We start from the raw sequence: 24,041 nt of genomic DNA, 5'->3' as shown, positions 1-24,041 counted from the left end.
ATTTATTAATTTTTTCCATAATCTGTACAATATTTATTAATTATTGTGCATTATAATCTTTATTAATTATTGTGCATTATGGAATATGTGTAAATGGTATTGCATCTGGTCCAATTGAAGGTATTCTTGGAATGGACATACTTTCACCCAAGGAATTCCTAGGTGATCTTCGGAAAAACCAACCTCTTCATAAAGAAGGAGAAAAATGGGATGTTGCTATGGCGATCATCTATTTCACATCTGACACTAGTTAGTATCTCTTGAACCTATCTAATAATCAATATTCAAATCTACAACTCTAGCATCATGTTGATATTTGCCTACAAGTATACAAAATAATGTTTGAATAATATAAGAGGGAATTTGTTTATTTCAAAGTACATCATTTCAAAGTACATCTCTTAAAACCAGTTGACAATGGTCAAAGCTCTTGGTGCATAGCAACAAGAGTATAGTCACCGATTATTCTTGTTCCTTAGGGGTGCCTGTATCAAGCAGCTCTGCTATAGTCACGATGCACCCATCAATATTGGCAATCGCTATTCTTCCATCTTCAATGGTAGCTAGATTATATAAGATGCTAATGCAATTTTTTGTAAAATCAACTTCACAGACAGCAAGGAGATGAACAATCTTGGAAACGACATCTGCTGACACCATTCTAGACTAATTTTCAGCATTTGTGGATAAATGATATAATGAGTTTAGAGAATCTTGTCTACATTGGTAGGAGTTTGAGCTTAGTAGTTTAATTAGGCAAGGAATAGCTCCCAAGGAACCAATGCTTGCCTTATTGTCATCCCAACTATATAGCGCTAGTAAAACTGCCAATGCTACTTCAGCTGCTTTCGAATCAAGAAGATTCAATAACAATGGTACTACACCTGAAGATAGAATTGATGCCTTGTTCCTAAAAAATAAAAATTTCAAGAACACTAAGAAATTTGTCATAGATATTACATGAATACATTTAAACAATTGATTGCTAAAGATGGTTGAATGAAATGCCAAAAACTGTTTCAACATTTCAGATTAAAATTGTCTACCCATTATTGTTCCAAATTATTTTGAGAAGTTCCAATGCCCCTACTTCTTGAGCCTTTGTATCTAGTGCATCTACAGAAGACTGCAAGAAATTCACAAGAGAAGAAATAAAATGATTGGCACCCATATAAGAGCAAGCACCATCATCCTTACACAATAATGCAACTTCCTGTGCAGCTGCACACTGTACTCCTAAACTTGGTGAATTAAGGTTTGCAAGAAACCTTTCATACTTTTCAATACTCTGCTTTTCTAGATTTTGAGCGTCCACCATATTGTAAGTCAAAGAAGGGTCTGTACCACTGATTTGTATCAATTTTCCTTGTATAGATAAAATTGTGGACTCAGAGGAGATGTTATGATCTAAAGTGGGAGTTGATAAAGCACCAGCATCTCCCTCACCAAAATTTGCAACTTGGTCATCGTCTGATGATCCCACCTTGACTCTTTTCAACCGACCATCAGCAACACTTTTCATGGAATCTGACCACTCCCATCTCTAGTATATCAGAGGCAAAGAAGTTGGGGGAGGTGGTTCTGGAACTCTGATACCATTTTTCTCACACCAACTCCCAATTAATCCCTTCACACAGTAGTTAGGAGTGACAAAAAGATACGATAATTTTTGCTATGTTTTTGGGCATGTATCATTACCCTCACTAAACCATTTCTCTATGCATACTCTTTCATATGTTTGACCAGAGAAAATGATCACAGGATCCGACATTAACTATAAGGAAATTGGACATCTAAATTCTTCAGGAACTGTTGGCAACATTCCCATGGAACTTCTAAGAGTTTCCTTGGAACCCAATTTGAATGACTGGATTTTAGAATCATCCTGGTCCCTCCTCCTGCTATTAACATGAGCTTCATCCAAAGAACTGCTGACTATAGGAGAACATGGATCGGAGTACTGAGAATCGGCATCATCCATACATTCATTTGTGAAAAGCTTGTTGTATTTTCTTAGGATGTGTAGGAGGTATGAAATAATTGATTCTTTTCTCTTGTCATCCTCACAACGAGATTTATCAAGTTGCTTCCTCAAACTTCTCTTCTCCATTGAAATTGTTTTAGGAGATACTATTCTCAACCTTTTAGTTGCTTGATGGAAAGCTTCTAGTTCTGATATATGATTTAGACCACTGACATCCTTGTCCTACTGCAACAATGTTATAAGATCCCTACTGATTTCCTTTTCTATGGGTTCAAGAGCAAATGTTGCTTGTTTGAGCTCCTTGAAAATTTTAGTAATTTGCACAAAAATATAAACTTTGGTATATATTAAATTAATAAATACTAAACAATATACTATTGCATAGGATTTTGACTGCACTTTCTAAAAAGAACAAGTATAACACATCATGATAAAGTTAAAATTTATGTTTTCGATCACATTTAGTATATATTGGAACAAACCACTTGAACAATAGAATTAAAACATAGACTTACCAACAAAAGGAAAACTACGACGTATAGAATTTACCAAAATATTTCACTTATTCATCAACATTATTTTATTCATAACATAAAATTTCTCTGTTTTGAAAAATGTTAATTTAATTTTTTATTTAAGTCCGAGTCATTTTGCTTTTGCAATGGTATTATTGAAGTAAATGCTAAAAATCACTATTGAAAGAAAAATCTATTAAGAAATACAGCCCAATCTATTAAGAAATATAACATGTACCATACCCACATAGAACTATTCTTTCTTTCTTTAATATTTTAAGCTACTGAGTCTTTTAGGTCTCAAACATGAGTGATTTTGATGTGTATTGTGCAGAGTGTTAAACAGGTTGTACACTTCACGTCCAAGTATCTAGCTACTCAAATCATCACAAAAATGGAGGAGCATGAAAAGCCTCTTGGTTTCAATGTTAAAAGAAGAGATTACAAGGTTATGTTTTTTCCCTAAAATTCTTAGTTTTAGTATAGTCTTAATAGTTGATTTGGTGATGTCTGATCTTGGCCATATTAACCAACCTGTCTTATCTGTCCAGGTCAAATATTTGTCTTTTAACAAACATTCTATAGTACCAATGTCATGCTCACATTTCCTTGTGAAGGATGAGTTTGTGATGTGGTGAGCTTGACAGGAAACTTTGGTTGAAATGATAGTCTTCCAACAAAAAATTGGTGGGATCAGTATGAGAATGGTTGCATTTGTCAGTTTTTGACTCTATCAGCAGCATGTAATGAAGGATAAAGTATCTACATGGGTTATTATAAGACCCTTGTTCTTACAAACTTGAATATTTATATTCACTGGAAATGGTTTCTTTGACTGTTTTGAACTCTTTAAGGATCCAAGCACAGGCTCAGGTCATAGCTCCCCAAAAATTTAATGCATTGAGCTTGAGTAGAATTTTTTTGAAATGATATTCTTGCTTTTAAGAAAAAAGCTGAGATTGAACTAAATTTGCCTAGTCTAAGGTAATTAAGACAGCAGAAGTAGCACTCCATATTGATTTAGTAATTGGTTCATTAACCAAATCACTTCTTCTCATGATGTTGATGTGTATTGACTGCTCTTCAACTTCTTCCATGTATGATGCAGATTGATATCTTAGCTACTAGTGAAAATAGTTCTAAATGATGATCTATCCATAGTTGTGATTCTCTAATATGAGTACTTTCCTTCATCTAGGAATGATTGCTCAATACTAGATGTCATGCTGAGGATCCTTAACCATTTGATCATGGATAATCTTGTGATGGTTATTGCTTTACAATTTACATGATGACTAGTTTGAAGATGTCATGCTGACTATCCTTTTGAATGGTTTACCCATACAACATAAAGTGTTTGATGCTGATGAAAGCCTATATATGAACTACTTGAGCTCCTCCTTTCCTCTTGTTGGTAGTTGTAATGATTTTTATGCATCCATAAACAAAATCCACATCAACCTCTGATTGAAGACAACACAATTTATAGTTTAGAAACTATCATGTGTATGCCTATTGCTTGATGAAGATAAATAATGACTTAATTCCTTTATTTTTTCATCTCCTATGCTGCATCTTCTTAGCATGAAAACAAAGGTTGTGATGTGTTTGACTATTTGTCATCTAGCGATGCTAATGTATGTAACTTGATATCTTTCTGTTTTGATTTGTTTAATTTTGTAACAATATTAACTAGTTCTTGTTGTATTCAGATTGGTGGAGGTTCTTACTCATCTTTGTATTCAAGTTGTGGCATGGGTGGTGGATACTTAGGTGGTCATGGCTCGTCCTATTATTAAACTATAAGTATAATTGTCATATTTTCTACTATAAAATTTTAGTCTCTAATAGTAAAGTCTAATCTTTTGTTTGTGAGACCTTACTGTGGTTTGAGTAGTAGACTACATAGTTGTCTTAGTATGATGTCTCTTTAACACATCTCTATGGCATACAGATATGTGATCATGAGGCTGCCATAGCCTGGAATAGAATCAGGCTTTGAGAGGCATAACTTAATTTTTTTAAGGCAACATTCTTTTTATATGAGAAGAGGCTCTTGTAGCTTGAGGTGGCTGAATGAGAATTGAAGTGCAGCAATATTATACAAGCTACTAGTTGGTAGCTTGAGAATTTGAACAGATTCTGGTGGTAGCAGTTACTATTTCATAAATTAGAGATATTAATATCTTAGGTGTGGGAAGGCATAGGATGCAAGATGAATAGCACATTATTGTTTACTTGTATCTGGAACTTTGCTATTTTTGTAGGAATTTTCATAGAATGACTCTTGTAGATAGAGGTTCTATGCATCATCTCCAAGTGCATATTACAAGTACATTTCAGTATTATGGATCTTACGCTGATCTACAAATATTTGCATGCCTTTCTGGCACTTTTAATGGTGGGATGTTGTTAGATCAGCAAGATATATCTAAGTTTGAATTGGTATATGGAAAACTGGAAGATTTCCTTTGTGATTAATGCAAAGTGCTTCATTATGCCCTTGATACTGACAAAGCCTGCCATTAGAAAGAATGTTGGACGATTTTCTTATAATTGTAGAATCTTAACATATGGTTGTTCAAATTTTTTATCTCCTAAATGATTTCCTTTTAGCGTATAACTTCTTGTGCATAGTTTCCAAGTTTGCTTATTGTATCGGGCATATTAATGAAGAAGCATATTAGTTACTGTCGATATTTTTCAGGCATTCTATAAAACAGTTCACATGCCTTGAGTATGATATGAGATTTTGCATGCATCTTGCACTCTCTCATCCGATTGATGATGGATTACGGAGAGTGATCTGAAACGATGATGCTAAAAAACACACAATCAAATCCAAAATGAACTTGCATTACAAATGGATTGTGGAAATCTGATATTGTTGATTTTGCACGCATGTCTACCGGGACAATCACAACTTAAAACATATATAACAATATATGTTTTAAGTTGTGATTGTCCCGGTAGACATGCGTGCAAAATCAACAATATCAGATTTCCACAATCCATTTGTAATGCAAGTTCATTTTGGATTTGAATATATGTTTTAAGTTGTGATTGTCCTGGTAGACAAAATGCAAAATCAACAATATCAGATTTCCACAATCCATTTGTAATGCAAGTTCATTTTGGATTTGATTGTGTGTTTTTTAGCATCATCGTTTCAAATCACTCTCTGTAATCCATCATCAGCCGGATGAGAGAGTGCAGGATGCATGAAGAATCTCATATCATACGCAAGGCATGTGAACTGTTTTATAGAATGCCTAAAAAAAATTTTACACCCAGGCATTGGTAGAAATTTCTACCTTCATTGGTCGAAATTTCTACCTTCAATGGTCAAAAATTTTGACCTTCATTGGTCGAAATTTCTACCTTCAATGGTCAAAATTTTTGACCTTCATTGGTTGAAATTTCTACCTTCTTTGGTCGAAAATTTCTTCCTTTTTTGGTCAAAATTTTGACCAATTTCTGAAAAAACTTGTACAATGGCTATGGAAGTTTTTCGACCAAAGTATTGGTCAAAATTTTGACCAGAAAAATTCTGACCAATGGGTTGGTCGACTTTGGTCAAATTTTGGTTGAAAAATGGGTCAAAATTTTGACCAATAATGGTCGAAAAATGGTCTCAGATGTACTAGTGTTTGTTTCTATTATGAGTTTATGGTATTAAGGGGGAGCATCCTTCGTCACAATCATCAAAGTGTGCCTCTTCATTATTTATGGAGTTGAGTGCATTTCAAAATGAATTAGTAAAATTATTAGATGACAACTTGTGATCTAAAAACCTTACATATGAGTACATTGAGATATGAAGAGTACACATGAACAATTGGTCTCTTAGAGAAATCATCAACTTATGAATTACAATACCTACATGATAAATGTACCCTATGCACACATAAAATTTTAAAAAAATTGGTTTAGATTGGCTTGGAATATATAGCAAAGAAGTCACAGGGGCCTAGAAATGGACATGGGGACTATTTTCTATGATGTCAATAAAAGGGTAAAATTATTTTGTAAGGCCAATCACTAGTATCAATTTATTTAGTCTCAAAAGTTGGCAAGTCATAATAGTTCACCAGGGGTGTTCTTTTCTTGCCTTGTTCAAATTTTTATTATAGACACCCAAAAATTGGTAAAGACCTAAATTACACAATTTCGATCAATCAGTGCAAATTAAAGAGAAAATTAGAAGAAACACAACAGACTTTCAAATCAAAAATCACATTAGGTCATTAATTATCTATCAAATCAACAAGATCTAAATCAACTTTAAAAGAGGAGAAAAATAATTCAAATTCAAAAAATGAAATTCAAAAAAAGGAGGAAGAAAAAGACAAAGTGTTGCGAATAAATAAGACATTTGTTAAATCAATAAAATCATTTACCCTCACAATTGAAAATCTCCCTCTTTCATTTTAAAAGAATTAAAAATATCCTCAATTATCCTCAAAACCAAGTCTGTTTGACTCTTCCTCCTAGTCTCTTATGAGATATTTTCAATTTCACTTTCACCCATCATTCAAAGATAAAAAACCTAATTCTTACCCCAACCCCTTCTGAAATCCTATAAATAGGAGGAAAATCCAAGAACCAAAGGACCCAAGTTTTAGGCATCTGCACTATAGGCACATTTTCATTGATCATTTTAGCAATATCATTCTAGCAAGTTCATAACATTTTAGCATTGTTTTTATGTCATTTAGCATCATTTATTACATGTTAGATGATTGTATGGCCATTTTCATAGCATTTTAAGAGTTTCTATTTTCATATAATCTGCATTATAGTCATAGATCTTGCATGTATTCTAGTAGATCTGCATTCTAAGCATACTCCTATTCTAGAACTGTCACTAAGATACTAGTCTAAGAGCTTTCTTAGTAGTTATAGTTAAGGAAACATGAGATGCTCGTAGAATTTACATTTTGATAACGATTTCTTAGGTCTAGTCTAGCTCATTGTCAATCTATCTACATTCTACATTAAAGTTTCATGAATATGTGTTTACACTGTGTACAAATTGGTGCCCACCGTGGGGTTTGAACTAAAAGCCTCTCTATTTTCAAATCTTTTAGTGTAATCTTTCATTTTTAGCATAGATCTGTGTTTCTTGCTATTTTCTTGTCTAGATCTGATCAATTATAGGTTCTATAGCATTTGGGATGCCTCATATTAGTGAAAACCACATCCCAAAGTCTTCCCCTGAGTACACAAGGGCAAGATATGAACCTTCAGGCACTTCTAAGCTCTATTTTAATGCTTCTGATAGATATTATGATGCTTATGAACTCTATTTTAACACATTTAATATTTCTAAAGTGTATTTGAATGGTTTTGTAATGCATTTACATCTTTCTGCAATGCTTTTGAATAGATTTTTAATGCATCTAATTATTTCTAAAGTGCATATAAAGTGTTCTGCAGTGCATTTTCTTTTATTATAATGCATTTGATAGATTAAATAATGCATACAAAGATTTCTATAATGCATATGAGTATTTCTATAGCACATCTGGTAAAAATTATAGTTTCCTAAATCTAACTTCCAGATCCAAATATCATTTTCTTACAGGTCCCTTCCAAGTTAATGAAAAGCTCTCAAATTGTAGACAACATGCTATAGGAATGAAGACTATCCTAATAGCTCCTAGCCTTTGCTAGCTATAAATTAGGTAAGTAGACCTCGACTCTTGTCAATATAAGTGTGGCATTTAAAAGTTTCAAACGTAGCTTAATAGAAGTGTTTAATCTCACTGATCAAAAATAGAAGTAGGCCTATACTCTTAACTCCTTTGATTTGATCAAAATGCCCGTCCTTCTATAAAGATTGGTTACAATTGAACAAGGAGAGAATCCACACATAGCTTAACTAGCAGCCCCTCTGTCTTTAGTAGTATAAGGGCTAGTGATTAAACCTTTGTGTCTATTGTGTTTGGGAAGCCAAAATAGTAGGGATATGCTCTCACTCTTCTCAAGTGATTAGATTCCCAAACTTGTTTGTGACTGCTATTTCCTACTTTTCACTAGGTAGGATTGTCTAGCTGGATAGAAAGGTTACCTCCCAAGTTGCCTTAGCAGGACCTGTGAGAGGGATTGCCTCCCAATCTTGTATTTCCAATTGAATGCAAGTCACTCATGTTTGGAATATAGCCTTCCTCTAGTAGTCCCATAAGGGATTGCGCCAAACCTCTCTAGCATTGGTGGGAAGCTCTCTATCACAAGAGAGGTAAATTCAAACATAGTTGGTTAAACACTAAGACCCACTAGTCACTGGCTTTAGATAACCATGTTAGTAAGCTCTTTCCTTTCACTTTATAGGTGTGTGTGGTTTTATGTTTTACTTTGGTTTATACTAACATTTTACTTGAGTGTGTCTTAAAAATTTAATAAAGAACACCAGTGCAGATCATTGTCCTTTTGAAAGATGCAACTTCAAACTGAACATCGAGAAACCAAGTCCAAAACAAGAACATTGTTGAACAATCCTGAAGTAGTACATATACTACATGAAACAATGCATTTGAACACTCCTATGATGCTTTTGATCTCTATTATAGTGCATAATACTACAAAATAGCGCATCTGAGCCTTTAAATAGTTCATTTGCATAGTAAAACAATGCATCTGAAACATTAAGCAGTGCATATGACAATTAGAATAGTGCATCTGAGCATTTAAAAAGTGGACATGGTTAGTAAAATAGTGCATTTGACCAATCTTGTGACGCATCTGAGCAAAAACATAAAACAAAGCCCATCTACATGTATGATAACTGTGAACAAATGACAAATTTGGATACCCTATTCCTTGCTGGTATTTTATAGAGTCTAAGAAATTCTATATTTGACCAAAAAACATCTTTTTGAAACAAGCAAGGCTACAAACATCATTATCAACCCATCCATTATCATTTCTTTATTTTGCACATCAAGCCAGAGATATTTACAGACACACATCTATCATTTGCCTAACTTCACGAAAGTGAAGCTCATCCTATCAACATTAGCAAACACCTTGGCCAACCTAACTTGTTACTCCAAACGAATCACAGTTAATAGAAATCCTCACATCTCAAAAATTCCTAAGAACTAAATGAATCCAATTCATATTTCATGCCACCGCATAAAAAAAGTATAGCTACAAAACTGAAATGATTGCTTATACGAGTGAGTGCTAGAATAGCTGACAGAACCATCAAATGCACAAAAACTCTAAATCTCCTTGAACCTACTAAAACAATAGATTGCTCACAGAACACAGCTATTCATAAGTCACCCTTTTTCAATCAAAACTCAAAATCCTTAGCCACAATGGGTTCATCTAACATATGGGATGACAGGAGTATTGAAACTAAAATTGAAGATTTTCAACAAAATCCTGAACTTGTTGACATCATGGACAAAATACTCGAGAAACATATGGAATGTTATATACTAGCATTAGCACAACAATGTGCGAAATTGTCATCCAATTTTGATGTGACCAACTTAAAACAAGACAAAGAAGATTCACCCCTAGATGTTGTCATACAAAAACTACAAGACCTCCAAATGATAATGGAAAGAATGAAGAGAGGAAAAACACAACCTACAGAATTCAGCCTCGAAAAGGTGTGTCCTCTCGCCTTTGATATGAATATTACATTCACACCTTTCCCACAAAATGTACAAATACAAAATAATGATAAATATTTTGGTACATCAAATCCACAAGACCACCTCAAATAATTCTATACCCTGAGTATGGAATTTGTCCATGATACAATGTACCTGATGTGATTGTTCCCTAGAAGCCTTGGCGGGCAAGCCATGGAGTGGTTCTCCAAGCTACCCTCCAATATCAAAACCTTTGACCAATTGGCTTTCATGTTCATCTCTCAATATTCCTATAATATCAAAAGGGAAGTTACAATGATCAACTTATCAAACATTAAACAACTTCTCGGCAAGTCATTCAAAACTTTTTTACAATGGTGGAGACACATGTTCGCCAAGTATCACAGAGACATACTCGACAAAGAGAATACTAACATCTTCATTAATAGTCTCTCCAAACTGATGAATTACTAGCCCCAACTCCAAGGTCCCAAAGATTTCAAAACTACCTTAGAAAATGCCACTAATTTAGAAGAGACCTTACTAAATAATGACATCATTAAACTATCAAAAGATGGTAAGGGCTTTTCAAACAACTCCATGCAGAATCATAATTCCTCCAATCGGGCCACCAATAAACAAAATTCATGGTGGCAAAGCAACAGCAAGAACATTGTTAAAGATGGGATGGTCAAAGCTAGCCATGTCAAACCTCAAACCCAATCGTATCTTGTTGTCAACAACACCAACCCAAACACACCCCAACAAGATAATGCCCAACCATTCTATCAACATAATGTAGAAACCCCCTTGACGACCAATCAACAAGTTGCTTGCAATCCAACTCCTCCTCCCCACAGATATCAATCCTTCGATATACCCAAGGTGTATACTCCTATTGGGGTGTCTTATGAGAGTGCCTTGCAAACCCTCTTGGCTAATGAGCTCATTGTACTTCCTGAGGCCAAACCCTATGAACACCAAGTCAAACTGAAATGTTGGAAAGACAAGCACATTTGCACCTACCATCAAAACAGGGGGCATTTAACAAACAATTGTTTTACCCTTAAGGGAGCAATCCAAAAATTAATCAATGATGGGGTCATCAAAGTAAACAACATTAGCAATAATGAAGACCATATGGCCTTCAAGAACCCCTTCATGAGTCATGAAAAGGGTGAATCCTCCAAAGCCAATCATAACACACCCCCTCACACTAAGGTTAATTATGCACATTATTACGACAATACCATTAACATGATTTTCGGCTTTGATGACACTGTAAATGTCATCATAGTTAAAGATTAAAAAAAAAGAATCCTCAAACATCATTATCTGAGGCCAAGCCTCTAAAGTTATCCTACCAGGATGTGTGACACATCTCAATCATGCAATTGCAAGCTCCTCCTTGCCCAAGTACAACCTGGTCAACCAATTACTTAAGACTCTGGCCCATATCTCCATTTTTGAACTATTATAGATTTCCTCAGAGCATAAATAAATACTCACCAAAGCCTTAGTACTAAATGACCTGGATGTGAGTAGATTTCAAATTATGGTCAGTAACCTAGTTACCCCTCACTACATATATTATTTAGCCCAAGATGACATGTTTATCATCCAGCCACAAAATTCTCCTTTGCATATTGAAGTCTTTATCCATAGAAACAAAGTTAAGAGAGCATTGGTTGATGGTGGAGTAGGCCTCAATATTTGCACACTAAATTTAGTAAAAGCCCTAGGGTATACAAAGGATCTTGTTGACCCAAGAAATAAAATTACCATCAAAGCTTATGATGACAAGGAAAGATCCTCCAAACGCATGGTTATTCTACTAGTTAGAGTAGGACCAATTGTGAAAGAGACCATTTGTTAGGTCTTAGACCTAAAATTAATTTATAACATCATGTTGGGAAGACCATGGATTCATGACATGTAGGCCTTTCCTTCCACTTATCATTAGTGTCTTAAATTTCTTTACATGGGTCAAGAGGTGATCATTCCAGGAGATCAACACTTTGCCCAGTATTGTAATTCCCTTGTCCCTTTAAATAGGGAAGAAATTGGCACATCGATAGATGACATCAGCTAGCCCACATCTACAAACACTTCATGCTCTACCAACTAAAATAACAACCACACATCAACGTCAACTAAGGGTAAAGAGAAAGTGGGTTGTTCGGGTTCTTCTGTTCCTTCACCATCATCATTCAAAGACCCTAAATAGTCACACTAAAAAGAAATGGATAGATAGATGAAAGAATTTGATAGAAAGTATAAATTACATCGCAAAAGGGTGGGTGAGTACTTAGTCTCCCTATTTGATCCTCCACTTTCTCCAAGATCTCATGGAAAACTATTATCCACCAAGCCTTATCATGCACATTTTATCAAAGCGAGTGGCACACCTCCAAACTCAGTGGAAGAAATTAGTGAACAAAACATTGACATCTCCACCCACCTACATAAAACAGGTTTTGACCTAATGAAAAAGATGGGATACATGGGAGATGGTCCTTTAGGGAAAGGGATAGGCATCATTGAACCTCTAATGGCACAATTCAATTCCAACAGGTCCAAAATGGGGGTAGGGTATGGTGAACAAACAAGACACAAACATCTTCTAAAGCTCATCCTAAGCATAGTGATTCCTCCTCTTCCACCTTGGTGTGGGTAACTAAACAAAAGGATGGTTATAGCCAGAAAACAACTAACATCGTAAATGTAAATCTATCCCTCTTGGGTTCACATCCCATGAAAGAACCATCCATAAACACCTCTAATAATGAAGATGATGATGATTCCACTAAATGGGAATTTGAATCATTATCCAAGGAGTCTCTTCATGATAAAGAATGTGATTTTTTTCACATACCCACATCTGACAGTTTGGCTACATAAGGAACAACCTCTAGTCTGAGACCTACTTCACCAAGAATTAAGGTACAACAAAGAAACTTAGAAGATGATGAACATGTTGAAGGGTTTAAATTTTAGACCCTATTCCATGACTTCTTTCTAGTAGAAGTTGAAGATGATTACTACAAGCCTCTTGGAAGCTCTACTTTTCCTAATACTCTAGAAGAAGCTCATGTCATAGATCTAACAGATACAACATATGAGCCATCCAATGAAATCATGTCTTTAAACCCTATTGAACCCTTTCCATATTACGAATCACTCCCCCTAGTCCATCCCAAACTCATTAACTAGGATACAACCAAGCTTCACCACATCCCTCATTTTGACACTAACCATAAAGTCTTCATCTACCTTAACGTGGTTGAACCATCTCATCAACAAAGAATCGAAGAAAGGCATATAGTCGAGTCTGGTATCAATTACCTCAGTCACACTAGAACAGGTCAAGCATTCCACAACCTCAATGATCACTACCAAGTTGTGGCTGATCTTGAGAAAAAAATGGAAACAAATAGAATTGACGTATCCCAAGGTGAAAACCCAATTATGGCACCCATGGATGGGGTAATTGATACCTTACTTGAACACTCTAATGAAAGGTCTTCTATCTTGATTGAGCCAACAAAACCAATCAACATTGGCACAAAGCAAGAACCAAGGATCATTTATTTAGAGTAGTCCTTAAGAATAGAGGAACAAAAGGCATTCATTCACTTCTTTGAAAAAATATATATAAACTTTTCATGGTCTTACATAGACATGCTCAACTTAGACCCAACTTTAATACTCCACCATCTCAATATTTCTCTAGAAATCAAGCTAGTAAAACAAAAGCTCAGAAAGATGCATCCCCATACAGCTCTGTTAGTCAAAGCAGAGTTAAAAAAATTTATCAGCACCAATTTCATCCAACCCTTATTATATGCATCATAGATATCCAACATTGTTCCCATATCAAAGAAGAATGGCAACATACACATCTGCATTGATTTCTAGGATTTAAACAAAGCATGTCCCAAAGATGATTTCCCCCTCCCCAACATTGACACCATTGTCAATCTAACAATAGGTCATTCCATGCTATCATTTATGGATGGGTTCTTAGGGTATAATCAGATCAGGATAGCACTAGACAATCAAGAGAAAACACCTTTTACTTGTGTGTGGGGCATGTTTTGTTGGAATGTGATGCCCTTTGGGCTAAAGAATGCTAGGGCTATCTATCAACGGGCTATAACCACTATCTTTCATGATATGACGCATATTTTTATGGAAGATTATGTGGATGACATCCTCACCAAATCCCATAGTCGAGAAGAACATCTCCCCATACTAGCCAAGATATTCACCCACCTAAGAGCATTCAAAGTCAGGCTTAATCCCAAGAAATTTTCTTTTGGTGTTAAATTGGGAAAGCTTCTGGGATACATTGTCTTAGCCAAAGGGATAGAAGTTGACCCCGTAAAGGTACAAGCCATAATCAGTATGCAACCTCCAAAGGATCTTAGTCAACTACACGCTCTTCAAGGAAAGCTTCAATCAATTCATTAGTTCATTTCTCAATTGGAAAAAAAAGTGTATACCTTTCACACACTTGCTACACAAAGATATATGTTTTAAGTCAAATCCATGGCAACCGTGTTCATGCACCAACCCAAGAGCTCAACCCTTTGGCCACACCATGGCCTTTTTATTATTAGGGCTTTGATCTAATTAGATTCATCCATCCACCATCCTTTGGTGAACATAAATGGGTTATCATTGTCATATAATACTTCACCAAGTGGGTCGAAGCAATGCCACTTGCCGACTCTATGGGAAAAAAATCTCTTCCTTCATTCTAAACCATATCATTTGTCAGTTTGGCATACCCCATGCCATTCTCATGGAAAATGCCCTATACTTTAAAAATCAAATAATTGATGAATTATGTTGAAATTTTCACATTATACACCACTCCTCATCAATTTATTATCCCCAAGGCAATGGCCAAGTAGAAGCCACCAACAAAACCATTATCAACATCCTCAAAATAATTGTCAATGACATTGGTAGAGATTGAAATTTATAGTTGAACCCTACCCTCTAGGCCTATAGGATGAGTGTTAGGATGCCTACAAGCTCGACACCCTTCTCCTTGGTTTACGATTGTGAAGCTATTCTTCCTTTAGAGGTTCAGATCCCAGCCTTGAGAGTTACTCTTAGGGGCGTCTTGAAATGTCCCTTTAACGATTTTGTATGATATTTCTAACCTCTAATCAGATCTTTAAGATCAAACAACCAATATTTCAAAGATACACCAAATTTCTCAATAAACCCCAAATCGGGTATGCTAGAGATAGTGCCAAAAGCTTCACAACTTCACCTATTATTAATAAATATGAAAGTGGAAATTTTTACAAAAATTTGAGCAGAATAACAACCTATAAAATGATATTTCTAGATCTTTATAACATGCACACAATAGCTCCCAAACGGAAGACAAAAACAATGCTCATCGGGCTCCCGAAAATAGCACAAAATAGCTCGGAATCACCACAAAAACTTAATAATCTATCACAGAAGTATAATCATATCCAAATAAATATTTTTAGCTCTATTTTAACATTTAAAAGTCTGATAACAGCAGCAACCCAAACTGATATGAAATACTCAACTAGAAACACCAAACTCTTAGAAAATATACACCTGAAAACCCACAAATCTGCACTGTTCAGCACAAAGGCAAACTCTGCATGAGCATGCACATGGAATGGCTTCAAACTCTCATCCTTAGCCTTCCTAAAAACCTACAAACTCCCGTTCTTGGTTCTCCCTGGAAACCTACAAACTCTCGTTCTTGGGTCTCCTTCTCCATAGGTTTGGCAGCCTCTGAAGAATAACAAAGAAATGAGCAAAAATCAAGTTTTGGAATCAGCCCAAAATGCCTCCAAACCCCTTAAAAAAGGGCATAACCATAACTCACGTCCAAGATGGGTTAATAAAACATATTTTAATAATAATCTTGATTTATTAGTCCATTAGCTTCCAAAGATTATCCCCTTTTTCCAAAACTTCACCTTTTTGGGCCTGCTTGCCTTAGCAAAGATTATTATTTTTAATTATTTGAAAAGGGGACATGACAAGTCCTCCCCTCCCAAACATTTCTTGTTCTCAAGCAATGGCTAAAAAATAAACCAATCAATCCACCTGTATCCCAAATGTAGTCATGAACTATACTACTACCAATTGACACAGGCTCCTACAATATCCTCTGCAATATGACCAAGAGGAATCCATAATCAAACTGACAATTATAGCTCAACCAAACTCCAAAATCATGACTGCCACAGTCAAAAACCCATGAGACACAAACTCTTAGAACATCAGAACCCAAGTAAAGGGCACAAATCAAACTGCCAATGCAGTAAATACCATCAACGTATCCCACTGGCCTATACGAAATGTACAATCCAACTCTGCAACAATGGTGAACGCTCTTGAATGAAACTGTACCAAGTATGGAGAATCCACATACTGTACAACTCTTGCAGTCAACAAAACTCTACAAATCACTAGCCACTATCTCATAACCATAACTCCCATGCACTACTAATGGTAAAAAGACATTACAAGATAAAGAGCAAGAAATGGAACCCAAACCAAGTTTGTCTGCCATCAACTCCTCAGCACAAGGATCAAATGCTAACTGATGTACATACCCTGCAATATAATGTTGATAAAAAAAACCAACCTCAGTCAACAGCTCACCATGAACAAGTGATACAACCCAATGTGACTGATCACCAGCTAAGTCAGGAGATGTCATAGCCAAAGGAGTAGAATCAATAACAACACCCGCTGAAGCATCACTCCAAAACTCCTGCTCTAAGTCATGTATTATCAAGCTATCAACTGCAGGACCTATCACCATGTTGTGCCCATCACAACTCTCATCTCAAGGCATCAAACTATCCCATAACTGATGATAGGCACTAGGAACCAAAGTACATCTCTGTATCATCATCTCATCAACATGGTCATGAGCATATCTCACAATGTAATGCCGATAGAATGAACCAATCTCGATCAGTGGCTCAGACTGCAATCTAGATGTAACTAACTGCAATTGATCACTAACCAAGTTGGAACTAACTACTACCTCTGAAGACATTGCCAAGGGAGTAGTATTACTAGCAGGAACCATGCCAATTGTCGGCTCACCAACATCACACATGGTCTTTGATACATCATCTCTAGTCTTCGTGCCATTAGTACTAGAGGTCACCACCATGTCAGGCATACCACAACAATCTATTGCAGCACCCAACTCAACTGAACCTGACTCTAGTGGGGACAAACCCAATATGCCAATGTTAGTATCAAGTATGGATGCATCCCCATCTCCACTATCTTTGACAATCTCGACCATGGACATCCTCGAATCACCAGACACCATAGCTTGTGATTGTATAGAATCTAGTAAAGACTGTAGTTGCTCTAACTCCAAGGTCACCTTAGCCAAATGAAATTGTGACTCCTTGAAAGCCAACTATGTACTCTCAAGAATCTCAGAAGTCACCTCAAGCTGCTGAGTAAGCTCACTCACCTCATCTTCCTTGGCCAACAATGCATCGTATGTTGTACTGCCCCACTCCATAAGATAATCTCTATTGGCTACCAACTACATATAATCATGTCTCAAAATTTGGATAGCCTCCCATAAAGAGTGGAACTCTGTCAAGGAAAGATAACTGCCTCCCTGCTCATCACTAGTAGGAGAACCCCATCCATAAATGGCTAACAACTGACGAGCAGCATCAAAATGCTGGCAAGCAATAGAAATGTCTCGGTCACTAACTCTCAACTGATTAGACACATGATGGCACTGGCTAGATTGTCTCCTACAAACCTCCTCTGATGGACTGTCTAAAGGAGTATCCTCAAAGTTACTAGTTTCTAGAGTATTACCATCTATATCCTGTGAATCAACTCCAAAGCTCATATCAACAAACGAAGTATCAAAAACTGTAGCACTGCTATCCAACTCCTCTGTACCAAAAGAAACCGCCAAGGAAACTAAGTCTTCAAAACTGCCCACTACATCCTCCTGAATGTCATCAATGCCAATATGACCCTGGGACTCATCTGTACACACTACCAAATATGAAAGACCATCAACACATTCCAACAAAAATGGTCAATTGGATATATGAACAAAGCCCAACACCGGTGTATAAAAATTAATACCAACATTGGACAAGCTGCTATCACAAGAAAAGACAACACTGTGCAATCTGCTAATCAAATCCATGATAGCACCCAAACAATCACTGCTACCAAAAAGTGTTAAATATTTTCAGTCAACTAAATCCCAAATGCCAATATAACAATCTCGAGTCCATATCTGTAAACTAGAATCAACTAGTAACTCAAGCAAACTCCTCACCTAAGTAATATGACCAATACCAACTAACTCCACATACCTGTCCTGATGAGATAATGTAGTCACAATACTATCTTCACTCACCTTCAGTTGGCGGGATAAATCATGTGAAGTACTACTAGCCTCAACCTCATGTGACAGAGCATCTAACTGTGCCTAGTACTCTCTCTCAAAAAAGTCATGAATGCTCAGTGTCTGCTCATCTCTACCAGGTATCTCACCATCATGCACAACAACATCCTCATAATCATCATCCTTGAGGTCAAATCTATCTATCACTCTTTGACTAAAATCATCAAATGTAGTTACTTGATCATGACCTTGAGTAGTCATTCCATGATACCACCAATCATAAGCTGCATCTTCCAAGTGTAGACTTGCAATTTGAACATCATCACTCTCCTTCATGGGGTTAAGTGTGAAGAAGGTCTGTAATTTTTGTAGCCATGCTCTAGCTGACATTTTATTTGTTCCATCAAAAATAGGTGCTATAAACTTTCTTATTTTATTTTTGAGCTCTCTTCCACTTATGTCATACTCCCTTCTGTATTCTTTCTTGGGCATCAAAGTGTTCATCATATCCACATATTCTCTAAAAGGAACCGAACTATGAAAGTCATCATCTAAGTCATTGTAAGTAGCTCTTAATGTAATCAAGTTACCTGTAACCTCTTCCATAGGATTAATGGCTGGATTTGGTACTGGTGGCTCATCTGCAGGCAAGAAAATAGTTTTGGTTGATTTAGATGGTGTGGATTTCAGATTTCTTGGCTCCTCTGAAGTGCTCCCTTTCTCATTAATAGATGCAACTCCTTGTAGTTTTTCTGTCAATATTCGCAAAGCCTCTCTAGTTTCTGCCAAACTATCCACTGTTTGCTTCTGAGTATTTTGGATGTCTTGGAAGAATTTCTTTGCCATCTCATCTGGATCAGCCATACTTTTCCCTTCCTTGGATTTTGTTCTTTTACTTTCAACTGGAGGTTTGATCAAAAAATTTTTATTCTTTTCTCACTGCAAATATCTTTTTCTCTTTCACTTAGTTGCATGCGACCATAAATTTTGACATGCAACTAATTAGAAGCAACATGCAACCATAAATTATGACATGCAAGATCTGGATAGTTGTCAAAACTGACATGCAAGATCTGGGTAGTTGTCAAAACTGACATGCAAGATTTGGGTAGTTGTCAAAACTGACATGCAAGATCTGGGTAGTTGTCAAAAATGACATGCAAGATCTGGGTAGTTGTCAAAACTGACATGCAAGATCTGGGTAGTTGTCAAAACTGACATGCAAACTTTTACAAACCCTTAGGCTGGCAAGATCATGGCTCAGATACCACTGAAATGTCCTTTTACCAATTTTGTATGATATTTCCAACCTCTAATCAGATCTTTAAGATCAAACAACCAATATTTCAAAGATCCATCAAATTTCTCAATAAACCCCAAATCGGGTATGCCAGAGATAGTGCCAAAAGCTTCACAACTTCACCTATTATTAATAAATCTGAAAGTGGACATTTTTATAGAAATTTGAGCAGCATAATAGCCTATAAAATGACATTTCTAGATCTATATAACATGCGCACAATAGCTCCCAAACGGAAGACAAAAACAATGCTCATCGGGCTCCCGAAAATAGCACAAAATAGCTCGAAATCACCACAAAAATTTAATAATCTATCACAGAAGTATAATCATATCCAAATACATATTTTTAGCTCTATTTTAATATTTAAAAGTATGATATACAGCAGCAACCCAAACTGATATGAAATACTCAACTAGAAACACCAAACTCTTACAAAATATACACCCGAAAACCCACAAATCTGCACTGTTCAGCACAAAGGCAAACTCTGCATGAGCATGCACATGGAATGGCTTCAAAATCCCATTCTTAGCCTTCCTGGAAACCTACAAACTCCCATTCTTGGGTCTCCCTGGAAACCTGCAAACTCCCGTTCTTGGGTCTCCTTCTCCACAGGTTTGGCAGCTTCTGAAGAATAACAAAGAAATGAGCAAAAATCAAGTTCTGGAATCAGCCCAAAATGCCTCCAAACCCCTTAAAAAAGGGCATAACCCTTACTCACGTCCAAGAGGGGTTAATAAAACATATTTTAATAATAATCTTGATTTATTAGTCCATTAGCTTCCAAAGATTATCCCCTTTTTCCAAAACTTCACCTTTTTGGGCCTACCTGCCTTAGCAAAGATTATTATTTTTAATTATTTGAAAAGGGGACATGACACGTCTTGTCTAATGAGGATTACAAAGTGGCCTATCTAGAGTAGCTAGAGTTATTAGAAGAACATTAGCATACAACACATGAACACCTCAAAGTGTATTAGAATAGGTTATCAAGACATTACAACAAAAAGGTCAAACCCCGTATTTTTCAGATTGGTGACCTATTGCTTCAAGAAAACCTTAAGAACCAAGCGGTGAGGAAAAAGAAGGGAAAATGGGAGGCCAATTGGATTGGTCCTTACATTATCACAGAGTCCTTTGGGATTGGTACTTACAAACTTTCAGATTGTGATGGTAGAGACCTAGCAGAACCCATCAATAATATTCATCTCAAAAGGTTTTATGTCTAGAGCTTTGAGAAACACATCAAAAATAACCAAAACAATCAAAAATATCAAAACCAACTCCAAAAAAAACTATAAATAAATATTTTTTGGTACAAAAAAAGTGAGAATGCCAACTTTGGGTTGAAAAGGAGCGAGAGACAACACCTTTGGACTTCCCTAAACAGGTTCTTCAATGCTAAAAAATAGTCAAAACAGCCCTCGAGCAACTGCCTCTAGACAAATTTTGCTTGTTTGAGGCTCATCTAGCATAGTCAAGTTAATTTCACACATACCCAATTAAGAGAAACTCATGGGTCACAGTTCCATGGTTCTTTGGCATCATATGTAGTTCACAGCAATAGAGACAGCTAGTATAACAACAACAAAGGGGAGCACGACAAATTCAGCAAAACAAGGAGTCTGATTATCTATTAGATACCATAGACATGAATTGCAGCAAAGTCAATGCACATCTCAGTTATCCACCTTGACCAATGATCACCAATGCTCATTTTATCCCTCGTTCGACCTAGTTGATGTCCCAAACTCCTTTCATTACCTCCCCACATCCCAAACATAGCCATCCACACCCATGTTCCTGCCTTTTGGCCCATTTTGGTCTCCTTGCCTCTTTAGGTGCCTCGCATGGCCCTGGTTATCCCTGTATTCCAACACATCTCACTCACATCCTCATTCTACTCCCAAAAATTTTGAAATCCTCTAAAATTACACCAAAAAAATAAAAAATTACCAAAAATTATCAAAAATATTCAAAAAACTACCAAAAAATCCAAAACTTTCCAAAATTACCAAAAATAAATTAAAATTGTCCAAAATTATCAAAAAAATTCAAATTTGGCCAAAGGCATTCAACAAGGGGTCATAATTACTAAACATAGCCACGAAAGCTCAAAAAATTAACAACACCCCAAAATTAGCAATAGGACATAAAATATTTGAATCCAACATGCCTTGCTGATATTAAGAAGCAACGTAGTAATGTCCTAAAACATTTCACTTGACTTTGGAAAATTTGGCACAAAACGGATAGTGCAAGAGGTGCCCTTGTTTCCTTCCTCATGTCACGAGCAACAATTCTCAAATATTTATTAGTCTTATTTATATTGCAGTGGCCACAATTAGTCTATCCCCCTTCAATAAATATATCAATGCTATATTGAAAGCCTAGATATTCATCGAACTCTTTCAATCTCACTCAACCGGGGGTACAAAATAAGTAAGCGTAAGCATGAAAACTTGGCTCCCCCTCTAGTGCCTTTTTAGGCCCAAGCGCCTTTTTAAGGCCCCTCTAGTGCCTTTTTAGGCCCAAAAGCTTTTTTTGACCCCTCAAGTGCCTTTTTAGGCCCCTTAAACACCTTTTAGGCCCAAAGCACCTTTTTCAAGGCCTTGTTTAACCTTTTTCAAGGCCTCGGTGTCCTTTTGGTCCCCCAATGCGCCTTTTTGAGTCAAAGCACCTCTTTTAAGTCCCTATTTCACCGTATTGAGATCCAAGTGTCCTTTTTGGGCTCCAAATGCCTTTTTATAGGCCTTGAGAATGTTCACCTTGATACATGCCTAGAGGAATATCTCGACATTGGCCTTATAATTGTCTATAACGACTATTAATATACACAAAATTATGCCTTACACATTGCAACTCCCCATATATTACATAAATTTGTATTCCTCCTCCATTAGGAGCCCACACAAACATTCTTGCCTACTAGTAACGGTTATCCTTACTCTATGGATCATATTGTTCCCACTTTTACAGAGATTAAAATCGTTCCAATATTTGTCACCAAAACACAAAAACATTCAAATATCTATCAAAAATTCCAAAAACATTCACATATTCCTCAAAATACTAAAAACATCCAAATATATTATGAAAATACCAAAAACACACATGACAATGCATTACAATCAACATCTATTGTCCCTTTGATTGCCACAACAAGCACAAACTTTTTATTCTCCTACGATGAAAATGACAACAATACATTTAAATAGTGTCTAACAGATTAATTATTCTGGCCTCCCTATGGTAGGTGGCAAAATAGCATGTCCAATCAGTGGTGTCTCTTCTAGCCTAACTCTAGAAGAAGAAGCCCCTAGTGTCAACCCCCTACGTACCCACAATGCATCCATGGGATTTGGAAACCTCCCACCACATAATTGTGCATTCAGCAGCTGTGTAAATTCCCTATCTATGAATTGCATCTCTCACCTATCCTCATTCAAGAATGCATGATAATAATGTTCCATCCAATAAGCGGCTTCCCGATGTACTTTTGTCATTCGTTGCATTTCCACAAAAATATTCTCCACCAACTTGTTCACTCCCGATGCAGTGTTCACTCGTTGGGCACATCCTGCTCTTGCTACATTTGATCAGTCGCCATTCACCATCACTCCACGTCTACTTTTGCTTCACCCAAACATTGTTGCAATTGTCTCACCTTCCCCTCACTTAATACTAACCGCTTCTGTAACTTCAGTGCCAGGGAGTTTTCTTTTGCAATCGCCTCCCTAAATGACTCAGACTACGATTTTAGTAACACCAATTCATTCTGAGTGCTCTCTAAACTCACTTGTTCCATCTTAAGAGATTCTTGCGACTGTTGAGCCCGTGACCACTCTACTTGTATTCCTGCATCATTTCCATTCGCCCGCATGTGCTCCACATGCAGCTCCATCTCTAGCGATTGCACTCATGCTTGTTCTACCTCCACCACTACTTGCAGCCATCTTGCCTCCATTTGTACTCCATCTTCTCATGCCTTCTCCATTGATGCCAACAAAAATGCAACCTCCTACTCTGCATTTTTTGATCAAACTCTCTTTGTAGCTAAGATCCTTTGTAATTCCTCCATGTCTCGTGATGATTGATCTCCACCTCCTACCCCTAGCTTTAGCTCCTCCACATTTACACCGCTCATTCCCCCTTCTATTGACCCTTGTCCCAATGTCCCAAGGCTAATCAACTAACACATCTCACTCAC

The 24,041-nt window shown here is 36.5% G+C and overlaps 1 pseudogene; it reads right to left on the bottom strand.

The window, feature by feature from the left end:
• Positions 1-387: 387 nt before the first annotated feature.
• LOC149539446 (U-box domain-containing protein 45-like) lies at positions 388-23,735 on the bottom strand (annotated as a pseudogene).
• Between the last annotated feature and the right edge of the window lie 306 nt (positions 23,736-24,041).

This window comes from Cupressus sempervirens, chromosome 9 (genome assembly GCF_028749045.1).
Source record: "Cupressus sempervirens isolate cs-2001-9-10 chromosome 9, ASM2874904v1, whole genome shotgun sequence".
NCBI classification, from domain to species: domain Eukaryota; kingdom Viridiplantae; phylum Streptophyta; class Pinopsida; order Cupressales; family Cupressaceae; genus Cupressus; species Cupressus sempervirens.
Note: the sequence above shows the minus strand (reverse complement) of the source record. Positions and strands in the feature narration are given on the sequence as shown.